Source organism: Rhagoletis pomonella, unplaced genomic scaffold, assembly GCF_013731165.1.
Source record: "Rhagoletis pomonella isolate Grant_MI unplaced genomic scaffold, Rhpom_1.0 Rhpom_scaffold_00013, whole genome shotgun sequence".
Taxonomy (NCBI): domain Eukaryota; kingdom Metazoa; phylum Arthropoda; class Insecta; order Diptera; family Tephritidae; genus Rhagoletis; species Rhagoletis pomonella.
Genome location: NW_023458567.1, coordinates 6,253,383 through 6,266,955, shown reverse-complemented (window position 1 = coordinate 6,266,955; position 13,573 = coordinate 6,253,383). Strand labels below are relative to the sequence as shown.

The following is a 13,573-nucleotide window of genomic DNA, read 5'->3' as shown; positions in this document are numbered from 1 at the left end:
GAAAATATTCCTAGTCTTGAGAGTGCCAATGACCGATTACAGATAACCATCGCAATATCCTCTCTTGAGAGGCTGAGCAACTCTTTCGTATTTTTCTTATCTATTTGTGGTCAAAGTAGCCTGGTTGGGTCATTCTATTTCTAAGATCTAATTTGCCGGTTGCCACGGGTATCCCATTAGTACCTCTGTTTTTACATAGTAGGAGATTGGTATCTTTCCTGGCTAGCTGATCGGCATTGCAATTTCCTTCTTGATCTCAATGTCCCGGAACCCACAAGAGGCTGACCTTGAATAGGGCGCTAATATCGTTTAGAGTTGTGAGGCATTCCTGCGCAACCTTCGATCTCAGCATTACGATGTTCGATCTTAGTCTGCGTTATGGCATGCGTACTAAGGTACACAGTCACCTCTTTTATAGCTAAAACTTCTGCCTGATAAATACTGCCGTGGTCCGGAATTCGGACGGATAATTCCAGTTCTAGTTTCTTAAAGAAACCTCCGTAGCCAACCCTATTATCTAGCTTGGATCCATCGATGTAAACATTCAATTCCCCCCTTCTCCATTCTCTTGATGTTTGCTTCTCTTTCTTACGTTTTTCGTGGTTTATTCCGAGTCCCCAATTCTCTTTCCAGTTTGTAAGCGTGACCATGTTAGAGCGCAAAATTTCCATAAGGGTATTTGGGTATTTGCCTTTAACGGAAATTGCCGGGTCGTCAGCATAAGCAGTGACGTGGCAACCCCCTTCTCTAGCGTCGTCAGCAGGGAGTTCACTGTCAAATTCCAGAGCAGAGGGGAGAAAACCAATCTCTGAGTAATGCCTCCACAGACCTGTCTGCTTATTGTGGTGTTGCCAAGTTTAGCGGTTATCTTCCTGCTGACAAGTATAGACTCAATCAGCGCCGCTACGTTATGATCAACTCCAATCCCTTCTAAGGCACCCGTTATGGCGCTTGCATTAATGTTGCTTAAGGCGCATTCTATGTCTTTAAGGGCAGCCAGAGCATACTCCTTGTCTGATAAGCTCTTTTCGTCCAACCCGAAGAGCGAGTGCAAGGCGTCATTCGTGGGGTCGTTATGTTCCACTGGTTTGTTACCTGGGAAGTGTCTGTCCAGGAGGAGACCTAATGATTCCTCGCTCATTGTAGCCCATGAGTTCCCTTGACCTTTGAGATAGCCAAGGCCGCATGGCGACTTTGCGAGAATTCTTCTTAATGATGCCGCCTCCGTGGTTTCCTGAATTTCCTCACAATAACTTTACGTTTCAAAATCCTAACTGCTCTTTTGTATATTTTCAAATCAGCCTTATAGGCTTCCCGGTCCTTTGTCGCTCTCGTGGCTTTGGCCTTATTGAACATGGTCCTATTAGATTCACGTAACGAGGATAATTGTTTTGACTACCAACGTGGTTTGGTTTTCCTCCTGGATCGAACAACAGGACATCCGGCTGAAAAAGAACTATGCATGGCTTTAGTTACCTGATTAACCAACCCGTCCAATTCCACCTGCTTGGCGGTGTCTCGGGGAGGTATGTTTGGCAATAAATTCCTTAGTTGGCTATTGTAAACCCCCCAGTCGGTATTTGTACTTTTCTGAAGCTCAATGCTTGCCGCTACCAAATCACCATCACTCTGAGCTGTGGAAGCAGGAAGATGTTTAAGTTGTCCCTTGATAATATGCAAGCTCGAGCCCTTCCTGCATTTTGTGCGGCAATAAGCATAAAGCCCAAGCCCGCAGATTTTCTTCCGTGTATCCACGGCTCCTGGCGGATCACAAGATTCGCAGACGCAAGTCTAAAGTGATGGAAGTTTATCTGGATCAGCTTCATACGTATTGTGACATGCCGTGTCACGCCGAGGAGGTTCTCTTCGTCGAAAAGCGGCCCATGACCGGTTAGCCTAACCGAGTCGGATGAGCATTGGCTGCTGGGTAATTCTTCTGCAACAAAAGTTTAGTACAAAACTTAAATAAAATAACTTAGTACAAAACTTAAATAAAACAACTTAGTGCAAAACTTTAATAAAAAAATTTTATTTAAACTTTCAGCAGAGCATTTTACTACAATTTATTAGAAGCTAAATTTTTTGCACATATTTTTGTATTTCTTTTGAGAAAGGGTTTAAAATTAGGCTACTTACTTTGCTTAATTTTAAGTAAAAAAATTTTTTTTAAGCTTTCAAAACTTATTCATAAAAATATTTTAATTACTATCTTTACAAAATATTTCTTACACACATTTTAAGTTATCATTATTCAAAAAAAAAATTCAATAACATTGTTTTGTGCTAAATTTCCGCTACACTTTTCTTTGCGTAAAAATTTTAATATTTTTCCCTTAGTGCAGCTACGAGCTCATTTTAGTAATGAAAGTAGTGATTTTAGTTCCATTTTAAATTTAAGTACTAAAAGTATAACACAAATTTCCTTAGCAAAACAAAAAGTCTTTGCTACTTTTCTCTGCACTTTTAGTAAAAAATTATACATGTGTTTTCATTTTAGTACCATTCAAAGCACAAGTTCATTGACTACTTTGTTTCATTGTTTCAGTTAATGTTCTGAGTTTGCATTTCCCAGCAAACAATTTTGTACCACAAATTTACTTTTAATAGAAAAACATTTTCAGGCACTATATATCTCTTTTTTGCTACAATGGGAAATTTCCTATTCCACTTTATCTTACTAAGGGCCGGTTTCACCATCTCCGGTTAACACTAATCCCCAGTTAAACATCGTTACCGACGTTACCTACACAATGTAATAAGCATGGAGTCAGTAACGTCGGCAAGGATGTTTAACTGGGGATAAGTGTTAACCAGAATTGGTGAAAACGGCCCTAAGACTTACACATGTATAAGCGCAACAACGCATTCATATTTTGATTAACGCTCACGTTTAGATATGTAGTAAGCTGAGAATTGACGAGGAGACGATGTACACATAAGCATGCATTTAATTAGCTAATTAGCAGCTCATTACTAGTATAGCCAAGCTTTTCCGATACTCACATGGGTATGCGAGAGTGTGTACATATGCGCGTTCACCTACAATACATCGATTTCATATGAACTGATGCTTAAAAGCCTTTCAGCTAACAGCCAGAAACATGCAGCTGCAGAATGGACTGACTTACCTTTGCCCACAGATTTTCCATTCACTCAAAATGCAATGATTTCCAGCAAGCTAGGCAGCTCGCGCAGTGCAAGGTACGCAGTAGCTGTTGTCAGCTGGCGGCTGGCTGCTCTCAAATAATGGCTTTTGCTTAAAAGAACGCGGGCACTGGTGGGAAATAAAGCTGGCGAAAAAATGCGCGTAAATAAAGAAAACGTGAGCTGCAATGGGTGGAAGGGAAAAAAAATAAAACAAACACCAAAGGAATGAAGTCGAGTGCGGATCAAGCAGATGAAGAGAATGAAAGGGATGGCTGCAGGAGCGAAGCGTGCACGCTCGCACAGCCAAATCCATTTAACAAATTGGATTGCCATCATCTTATTTGATAAAGAATATCAAGATGCCGGCGACGACATGGACATGGGCATGGACAAACAAAGACACAGGCAACTACCAGACATAACCATTGTTATCCCTTTTGCAGACCAAATCCAAACAAGCAGTCTGTAAAGTAAACAATCACCTACTAAAGGTGAGTGGTGAACGAACAGTGAGCGTAAGCGAAGGTGGGTGTGAGCATAGAGCCACTCGTAGTCAATTCCGGGTTGGGCGTCTCACTCCAGGATTCTATGCATTCTTCGCCCTTACTGCTCTTTTCACTTGTGCATTATTACATCAGGCATTGTTGTTCGTTGTAGCCACTGTTGCTTTTGCTGTCAATGCGTGAGTGAGTTGATTTCTTTTTGCTGCCACAAATAGCACGCCAGCGCCTCTGGATAGGCAGCCTCCTTGCTTTTCCTCGCTCATTTTCTGCAGCCATTTCGGTTGAAATTGAAAATATCTTGAACGAAATTGACTTAAGTAAGTCGAATAACAAACGGACGGTGCGTTGAATAGGCAGCATATCCTTCTAAAATTATGCTGTTGTTGCTATTGCAGTTTTCATACATTTATGGTTGCCTGCCGTTTTTTTTCACCCCAACGACTTTTCTTACCCCAATCGTACGAATTGCATTTGGTTTTTGTTTTCCTTCTCGCTTGCATTGGCTGAAATATGCAACACGTGGCAAGTTTTATTTGCATTTTTAGATTTCTGATTTCACTTGTTTCTCGTCTACTTTTATTGTTGTTTTTGCAATTATGTACAACTACTGCGTTGATGCTACTCGGAATTATCTCTGATGTTAGCTAATTACTTTTTTCCTACCTTTCGTGAATTAACATTTGTTCCGCAAAAATCAAACTGTTGGAATTTTTCAGTTGAATTCTGGTTTAGCAAGAAGAAATTCCAACAACAACCTAAAAGTTTTTTTTCGCGTGAATTTACTTTCGAATATTTAATGTTTTTTGTAAGTCTACGGACTTTTTCTGCAATTTTCAACTTCAAAAGTTGTAATAAAAATTTAGCTATGCAAATTTTGTAAACTCGTGTGACTAAAGCTATTCAAAAATGTATTATAATTTAAAAAATTTCGAATTTTAAACCAATATTTATTTCTTTTAAACTATTTGCAGACTTTCATACTTCTACTAAAAATTTATTGTCACACGATCTTTTGAAAGTCAGCGCAAACATTTTCTTACTAAAAATTTTTAATAATTAAAAAAAATTTAAATTCTGATTTTTTAGCTTTTCTGGCATTTAATTACAATTTTTAAAAATTTACCAAAAATGTAGCACAAAAATTTAGTATAACCTTGGTTAGAAACATCTACTTACTTTATAGCGCAAGAGACGTTATTTCATTAGTACTATGTTTTGTAAAAAAATTTGAACAAATCAAATCTTAAACTTTTCACATTAACATACTAGTGCTCTTTCCTTTCCTCTTACTTTTGAAGAAAAAAGTCCCGCCATACAAATTTTGGAGGTCAAGGCCGAATTGACTTGTAAAAATGTTTAACTTATAAACATTTTTTATTTAAAAAAATTTACTTGTTTAAACTTTTTTGTTTCCTTTACTTTAAATTTTAATTGTTTCTTTACTATGTGTTTATATTTTTTTATTAAACAATTTTTTATAACTTATATAACAAAAAGTTAGTTTCTCAATTAAAAAGCAATTGTATATTTAAAAAAAAAATTCGAAGAATGTAATAAAAAAAAATTTTCCAATTTTTCAATTTGAAAAAAAAAATAATAATTAATTTTTCTACTCAACAGATTCGAGCAAATCAAAAATTTTCAAATATTTATTAATTTTTTGTTAAATATTAAAACCAAAATTTAAATTTTTTATTAAAAAATATAAATCATCAAAAAATTCTAAAGCTTTCAATTGAAAAAAATAATTTTGTAAAAGAAAGCGTAAATTAAAAACAAATGAATTGTAATAGAAAACACAAATTAAAAAATAAATACATATATATGTTTTGTTTGCTCGACAAAGAACTATTGTTAAGAGAAATTTTCTAAACAACTCAAATATCCTACACAACCAAATATGTAGCATTCTTTTAGGCTAAACTGCTACCACAGCATCACTGCAACAACAACAACACGTAGGTGCATTTATACACACATTTCCATTTCCTCAATTACAACAATAATTTGCATTGGGTTGTAATCAAATTGCAAACTGCCCACAACAACAAGGTAATCAGCAAATGCATTTCATGCCACACTATGCCTACTTTGCGTACTCTTACTAATGCATACATACACACAAAAACACTAACATACGTTTGTATGTACAAATATTGTATAAATACAATGAAAAATTATAGATTTGCTAATGTTGAATGCTACGGATAGCAGTGGCTGACTGATAGAAGGGCGCCATCAGTGGCCATTGTTGTTTTGCAGGGAAAATTCAATTGTTATTCAATTATACTAATCTTTTCAACAACTCAAATTAATCAAAAAAGTATGTTTTGTTATCAAAAAATTCCTGCTAATTGAGTAAATATGTTTACTTAAGCTAAATTGGTTGTTTGAATAATGCTTCAAAAGCTTCGTTCATGCTGTAAATTTATTGGAATAAGATGTAAAATTTTACTATAATAAAAAATTATAAAAATAACAAATTCCGATATGAATGAGTATCTCAATATTTTGCACTCAATATTTCAAATTATTAATATTATTCCTCAGCAAAAAAAAAATCTGCTACAAAGCGTCTAAAATTAGACTTAACCTTGACACTGCGAACGCACACACACACAGCCAGTCATATGTGGAAGGTTTTTGCGCATCGCGTCAACTTGACTTCATTAAAATTTTACTATTCAACAGGTTTTTCCGCCTACACGTGGCAATCTATGGTTTTTTTTCTACTGGTGCAACAGACTTTGCGCTTTCCTTTTATGTACATATGTACATATTTTTCCAGCTCCGCTTAACTTTGACCATTAGCAGCAGGCAGATACACACACACAAACACACACGCATACATACGCTCTCAACATCTACCAATGACAGCAGCAGCACTAATTAGCACACCGCAAAGTATGCTTTAAAATAGAACTTTTAGTTCAGAGCATATTTTCATGTATACAGTGTACTTTAAAAAATTTACAACCCACATTTCAATGGAAATTTGCTTGCAAAAAAAAAACTGTGAAAAAAATGCAGCAGCATTTCAATACCTGCTAGCTGGATTTGCTAGTGAACTAGGGATGTTAATTTTTCAGCTTTTTCGGATCCCGGGATTTTCGGGATGTTGTTATCACAATAGCGGGATCCCGGGATTAGTCCCGGGATTTATATATATTCATTACTCTTCAACGACTTGGATCGAAAAAATTGCTTTATATTGTTTGAGAAGCTCTCTACTTTTTTATTTAAAGTGGCGTTTTTATTTTTTTTTTTCTGACGTAGGGATTTATTTTGAAGGACTTTGTAATTTCAAAGATATGATTAATACGAAAATTATTTAAAAAATTCAATGCAATGTAGAATAAAAATATGAGTATCAAGTGCAAGAGGAAATTTTTTAGAATTCAAAAAAATAAAAAAATTTTGGATTCTCTAGGACGAATAGGTAATTTTTTAAGCTGATAAAGTTAGAAGGATGAAATTCGAGGATGTTTTCGAGTTTACATAAATCCTTAACTTACGATTTTTTCAGAAACAAATATTGCGAAATTTCTAGGATAAAATTTTAGGGGGCATTTTCAATACTTACCAGTCCCTCTGAATCAAAAACTTGAACCTGTTTAAATTCTACATGATTTCTTCTTTAATTTGATACCATACTTCTTCTCTAAGCACATTTCTGTGGATTTTTAAATCATTTTTTATTTACTGACGTCAGAGTGAAAAACTAAGAACGCAATTTTACTATATCTGGCGCATGGTTTCGGGAATATATTGATATTTGGGTTTAAAATTTACTATCGCGGGGTGTTATATGTATATTGAGCTAGACATTTAGAAACCAAAATTTAATTATTAAATAAAAAAAGAAATATAGCCAATACTGGTCAAGAAAAGTAGTTTCTGTTATTGCCATCAATACAAATTACAAATTCAAAAATCACCGGGACTATTTGCCAAGAATCCCGGGATTTTCAAGGCCTTAAAAAGGATCACGGGATCATGGGATTAAAATTGCTGTAGTGAACTCATTAAGGCTAGCATATTTTCAGGCGATTTTTATTTTAATTGTTTTTTTTTTTTTTATAAAGTTTTTGTTGCATACTTGTCGCTGCTGCTGCATTTTGCACATCAATTTATTTCAGCGAAGTTGGTGGAGTTTTGATGAAAATGCGCTGTTAATTAACATATTAACATGCAGCAATACTTTTGCGAAAAATATACGTAGAAATAACGCTGCAAATACGGATGCTGAAAATATTGGAATTTAGAGTAAAAAACTAGAGAAAATTTATAAGCGCTGGTGCATTAACTATAACTAGAAAGTTTCGCATACTTTATAGTTTCACAATAGTGTTTCACAAGTTCATCAAAGCTTAACTAGATAATCATATAAGGAAGATCAAATATGACATTTAGTCTCTTATAGTCTCTAAGGCGTAACCATGACACTTGAAATGCGACAAACAGCCTTTGATGGCGCTTCACTTGGTCGAGTTAGGCCTTCTAAATGAAAATACGCTAAACGTAGTAAAATTTTATTACGATTTTAGTACTAAGTTTATATATTTGTTATATTTTAGGATATGACTCATTTATAATACAAAAAATTCTATGCAAATTATATGTATGGAAAAAATTTTGTACTAAGTACTAAAACTTTAGTACCAAGGGATATGGAGTTTTACTCAAACAGCTTCAAAATTAACTAACATTTCTTTTTAATATTTTGAGCACTTACTCTAGTATGAAATTTTTTCAATATTTACATATGTACATTAAGATGGTCCTTAAAGTCAAATGAACCATTTTTTTTCAGTCTCACCTCCTCAATCAATAGTACCACAGTTACAGATATCACATGTAAATGTCGGTCCCGGTTGGAGGCGGTTAAGACGTCTTCACATACCAAAATGTATATGAGATATCTTCGACTATGGTAGCATCGACGGAGGGGTTGAGGCTTAGGAAATCTGATGTAAAGATTTGCTTCCTACATTTAAGGATCACGTTAATGTACATATACAGGTACTAAAAATATAATATTCAACTTTCAAACCGTTAAAATAAGTTTATGTTTATTAAAACAGTTTCCATAAAATTGTATGTTTTTCATGCCTTTAAAATTTTGGGGTACATAATACTAAAGAACAGTAATGAAAAACTTTATTATTGTAAAAAAATTTCCATTGAAGATATTATAACTTAATTTTAATACCACAGTTAAACTAAGATACCATGCTTACTAAACATTGGGGTGCAAACTAAAACACTATCAAATTTTTTTTACTTATAATGAATTTTAGCACTAGAGGCCAACAAATTTAGTACAAAATCCAAGGAGACCAGTTCAAAAACGTAAAAGAGTAGCTCGTAAGTGTTTAAGAAAAGCTTTCCGAGCTCACTTAAGTGCTAAAAATTTATTACAAAATCATTAAAATGTGCAAGATATTTTTTTTTTTTTGTATCTAACTGCTTAAATTTACGCTAGTACAAAAACTTTTCTTTACATGGAAATCGAAAATAAAGCGTAACACCAGTAATAGTTTTTAGTAAAAAGTGCCCAACAAAAACGTTTCAGTTTAATTTTAGTATGTTCTGCCAAAAGTGCAAAAAAATTGTGCAGAAATTTCCGTTCGGATGTAGAGAATATGCGAACTAAATATCTTATACGTAGTCTGGAGAAGATACTCAAATTTTGTACTAAAAATTTCATAAATTCAACAACTTACTCTAAAGCGGATTTTAGAACTTAACAATTTTTTTTTTGTTTTGGTCTAAGTTATTTCCTTTCCGAGTACTAAGCACACGCATGTACTTCTCAAACGAAGCATGAAATAATTTTTTAAAATCCTACATTTGACCTTCAGCTGCCCACCGCAGCTGTTGATTTTCTCTTTTCCATAGGAAAATACACGCAGGTTCGCAGCCAAGTCCTATAAACATCTCACTTGCCATTACCCTTTACTAAATTAGCAACAGTGTTGTAGCTAATTTAATTAGGAAAAGTTGTAAATGCTTTGCAAGAGAAAGAAATGCTTTCACCTCTCTAAAAAATTATATAAAAAGTTGCAGAAAGTTATTACTAACTTTATTAAACAAATTTTCATTTTTCCGTGCTAAGTTGCTCATCATACTGCTTTTATTTGTTGTTATTTTAATGCAGGTTGAAAAAAAAAATTGCATTTAAAATTTTCTTCCCGTTTTGCAGGCTTGCGCTACTCTCAGCGAACGATTGCAGATGTGACACGACTTTAATGCGTTGGTGAGTTATGAGAACTTTTTTTCTACTTATGCACCAATGTAAACAAAATTAGCTTATGTACAAGGATAATTATTTAGAGTATTATTCGTTCGAGTTTAAATTTTAAAGAATTAATTAGCATAACAAAGTGACATACTAATGTGAGCGGAAGACTTCTAACCCTGAGGAGCATATTAATATGGATTACGTACGTAAATTTTGTTACCTAGAAGTTTCCACAGTTAGTTTAGTATCTCTCAAAACAACTTTTGTAGGCAAAATATTTTTTTTTTTTCACTTTTATTTCAACATATTTTGATTAAAAAAAAAATACTGATAAAAATAAAATATTTCACACAAACAACAAAAAATAGTATCGATAATCGCATGAGGCTATTGCCTGAAAATTTTAGCGGCATTGTGCTATTTACTATGATAGACGGCCGAGTAATCATAGCCAACTTCTGAGAGAGTGTAGGTTTCGGGATTGATGGCTACTGCTTGGCCATCTCTTGTAGATAAATTCGGCAGTTAAGCGCAATCTTTGAGTAAAACGTGAAAAAACTCAGAGCCTCAGTTTCAGGCATCTCCGTAGCCTCCATGATAGCTGAAACCTTACCTTGGAATACGCTGCAGTAGTCTGGTAACCCAGAAGAGATTTTAACACAAAAGTTTCGTGAAAAACCTTACCGCCATCCGGATGGATGCCAATACTTTCAGGTGGAGCGTCAATATGTTTGCGGCATGTGGTTCTAGCCTAAAGGTTACCTATTGTGAATTTTTTTTTTTAACTTTTTCAGCATCTTTTTGTCTTTAATAGAAAAAATTAAAAAATAATTTTTTTTTTTTTGGTTGTTGTTTCCGAAAAATTACACTAAAGATGGCACAACGCCGAAACCGGTTTGTCTCCAAACCAAATTGGACAAGGGATGACGCAAATTCGTTCCAAAATACATCATAAATTTAATTTGTTTGAAAAGTAATATTGAAGCCATTGAAGGGAAAAACCGAACAGCGGCTCTTAAAAACGTCTTGTCATTCATTTGTGATCAGTGTTGGAATTTCCAAATTTCAAAATGTGACTAATGGACTGCAAAAATAGTGCCTAAAAAGAGATGAATGTGCCACAAAATTTTTAAGAACAATATATGTATGTATTTTCAGAAATAGTATTTTTAAGGTACACTGAAATAATATATTAGTTATTAATCTATTGAATTATTACAGTGAAATCACAGTGAAATAATATTCCAATTACGAAGGGCAAAAACACTGAAATATAGCTTTTCTGACCTCGTGAAGCATTTTTTCATTCATTATTTATGGAAATATAGTTCATTCTATAACATAAACCATATAAATGAAGGTTTCACACTTTATATAAAGTTCACAAAAGTTTAAAAAACTTTCATTAAAATTAAAAAAGTTTTAATCTTAAGCCAGTTTAGTAAAACGAAGTCGGTAAAAATTACCCTTGATTTTTTAGATTTTTTTTTTTGTGGAAGGTGTTGCGCGTTTTCTTCCATATAACTAACGATAAAAATCTATGAAACTGAAAGGGCTACAAAACTGCATACTAGAAAATTTTAAAGAAATTCTGAATCAAATTTTTAAATTTTGATGAAAGTTGTTTGAATTCTTGTGAACTTTACATATATGACTAACTATTCTTCTTTGCATTGATTATTTTTTATAAACTATATATAATGCCCCTTAATTTAATTTTTAAGTAATTTTAATTTTCACTGTTCGATTCTACAAATTATATATGATTGTCTGTTCTATATTGGCATATTTGGCTAAATTTCTATAATCTATGATTATGCCAAAACTGAATGAATTGTGCCTAAAGTGCCTCTATGAATGAAAGTGCCAAAGGAGTAATTTTCCATCACTACCTGTGATACTTTGTTTAGCATTCAGTTCTCTGCTAACTTTTTTTGAACACAAAAAGCATGATTCATTTATTCATTATTGAGTCATGTACAAAAAGATCATTGTCAAGCTAAGAAGAGAAGAAAATAAGTAAGGGGAAATAGGCTAAAAATGTCACAGCATAAAAAAAAATAAAACGGGAAAATAACAAACCAAATTTCAATGTTGCGTAAAACATCGAAGTTTTTCACAGCTCTTTTAAAACAAAAAAAGGAGAAAATCGCAGCGCGTAAAACAAACTCGGGTCATAAATTATGTTGCGCGCTTTGTCGTTAATAAAAAGCCATTAGCAATTGGATAACCATCATCGAATGGAGCACCCAACGAATGCCAATCGAAGTGGAATGGGCATGCAAAAAAAAACTCTAAAACAAAATAAATATAATATAATACGCCTGTCAAGCGCCTTAAAGCCTACCAAGACATCGCTGTATCGGCACATGCAGGGTCAGCAGAATGCAAAGTATGCCAATCCATCGCGTATCGCGCTCAACTCCGCTGCTGGCGCGGAAATTGGCGCTGTAACTTGGCCTCTGTCAAATAAGGGCACTAAAGTTTGAGTTATCTGTGTAAACTGTTGCATACTTCACGGCGCGCATCCGGGTGTGACGAACTCTTTTCCAACTGGCTCAGCGGTGTGTGAATCTTAAGCTCACAGCGATGCTTCGTGTGACATGCGAGTGAATGAGTGTGTGTAACTGATTAAGCGCGATTGCCGCTTTACTCCAAAGACGATACGTCACTGCGAAGATGGATGGTATTTTATCAAATCGTTTTTATACATGCATCTTGTAAAGAGAAATTTTATGCTGGCGAAGGTAGGAGGTTCACTACAAGAAATTTTTGCTCTTTATTTGGGTATTTCAGCAGCAATATTATATACAAAAAGGACATATATACAATTTTTCTAATTTTTAAAATTTGCATTGAAAACTGCCACAAAATTATGAGAAGTTAAAAAAAAACTTGTATAGTTTTAAAAAAAGGTGGTTGTAAATAGTATTGGAATAATTGTTGCATTTTTGAAAAGAAATTTCAAAATATGTTTTAGAAAAACTGAAGTTTTCCAAATAATTATTTTTTTTTTCGCTCAGACAAAAAACTACAAAATCTTGCAACTTAAATTATTTTTAACAAATTAAGTTTTATCTCTTCTGTTAGTATATATTAGGGCTGTGCGATTATTCGATTACTCGAGCAAGTTGGTTAATCAATTATTCGGTTAATCAATTACTCGAGTAATCAAGATTTTGATTACTCAAAACGATGATTAATCGAGTTACTTGAAATATGATTACTCAAAAAAATAATTTTGCTCGTTAAAAGAGTTTACTTTGGAAAATGCTTATTTTCTTTTTTACATTCTGTATATGAAAAAATTTTTTTGTTTTAATTTTTGAAAACAGAAACGTTGTTTTCAAAGTATCATACATATTATACATATGTAAAGAGTTGAAATGTTGATTACTCATTTTACTCGAAATATTGATTAATCATAAAGCAAATTACTCAAATATTTTTGTTTTTGGTTAGTCAAAAATCTTGATTACTCGAGTAACTGAACTTTTGAGTAATCATAATTTCCAATTAATCGAATAATTGAGTTATTTACTTTATGATTAATTAAAATTTTGAGTAATCAATTAATCGCACAGCCCTAGTATATATAAAACGTACATTTAGAAACTCAAGCTTGTTTTATATTATTTTATTTTATTTTATTTTATTTTATTTTATTTTATTTTATTTT

The 13,573-nt window shown here is 33.4% G+C and overlaps 1 protein-coding gene across 1 annotated transcript in view; it reads left to right on the top strand.

Moving 5' to 3' along the window:
* The first annotated feature begins 9,874 nt into the window (after positions 1–9,874).
* LOC118748670 (calcitonin gene-related peptide type 1 receptor) overlaps positions 9,875–13,573 on the top strand; it is a 102,111-nt gene continuing 98,412 nt past the window's right edge. The window contains exon 1 of the mRNA XM_036483266.1: positions 9,875–9,909. The gene's annotated coding sequence lies outside the window, so the exon portion shown is untranslated. The remainder of the gene's footprint in view (positions 9,910–13,573) is intronic.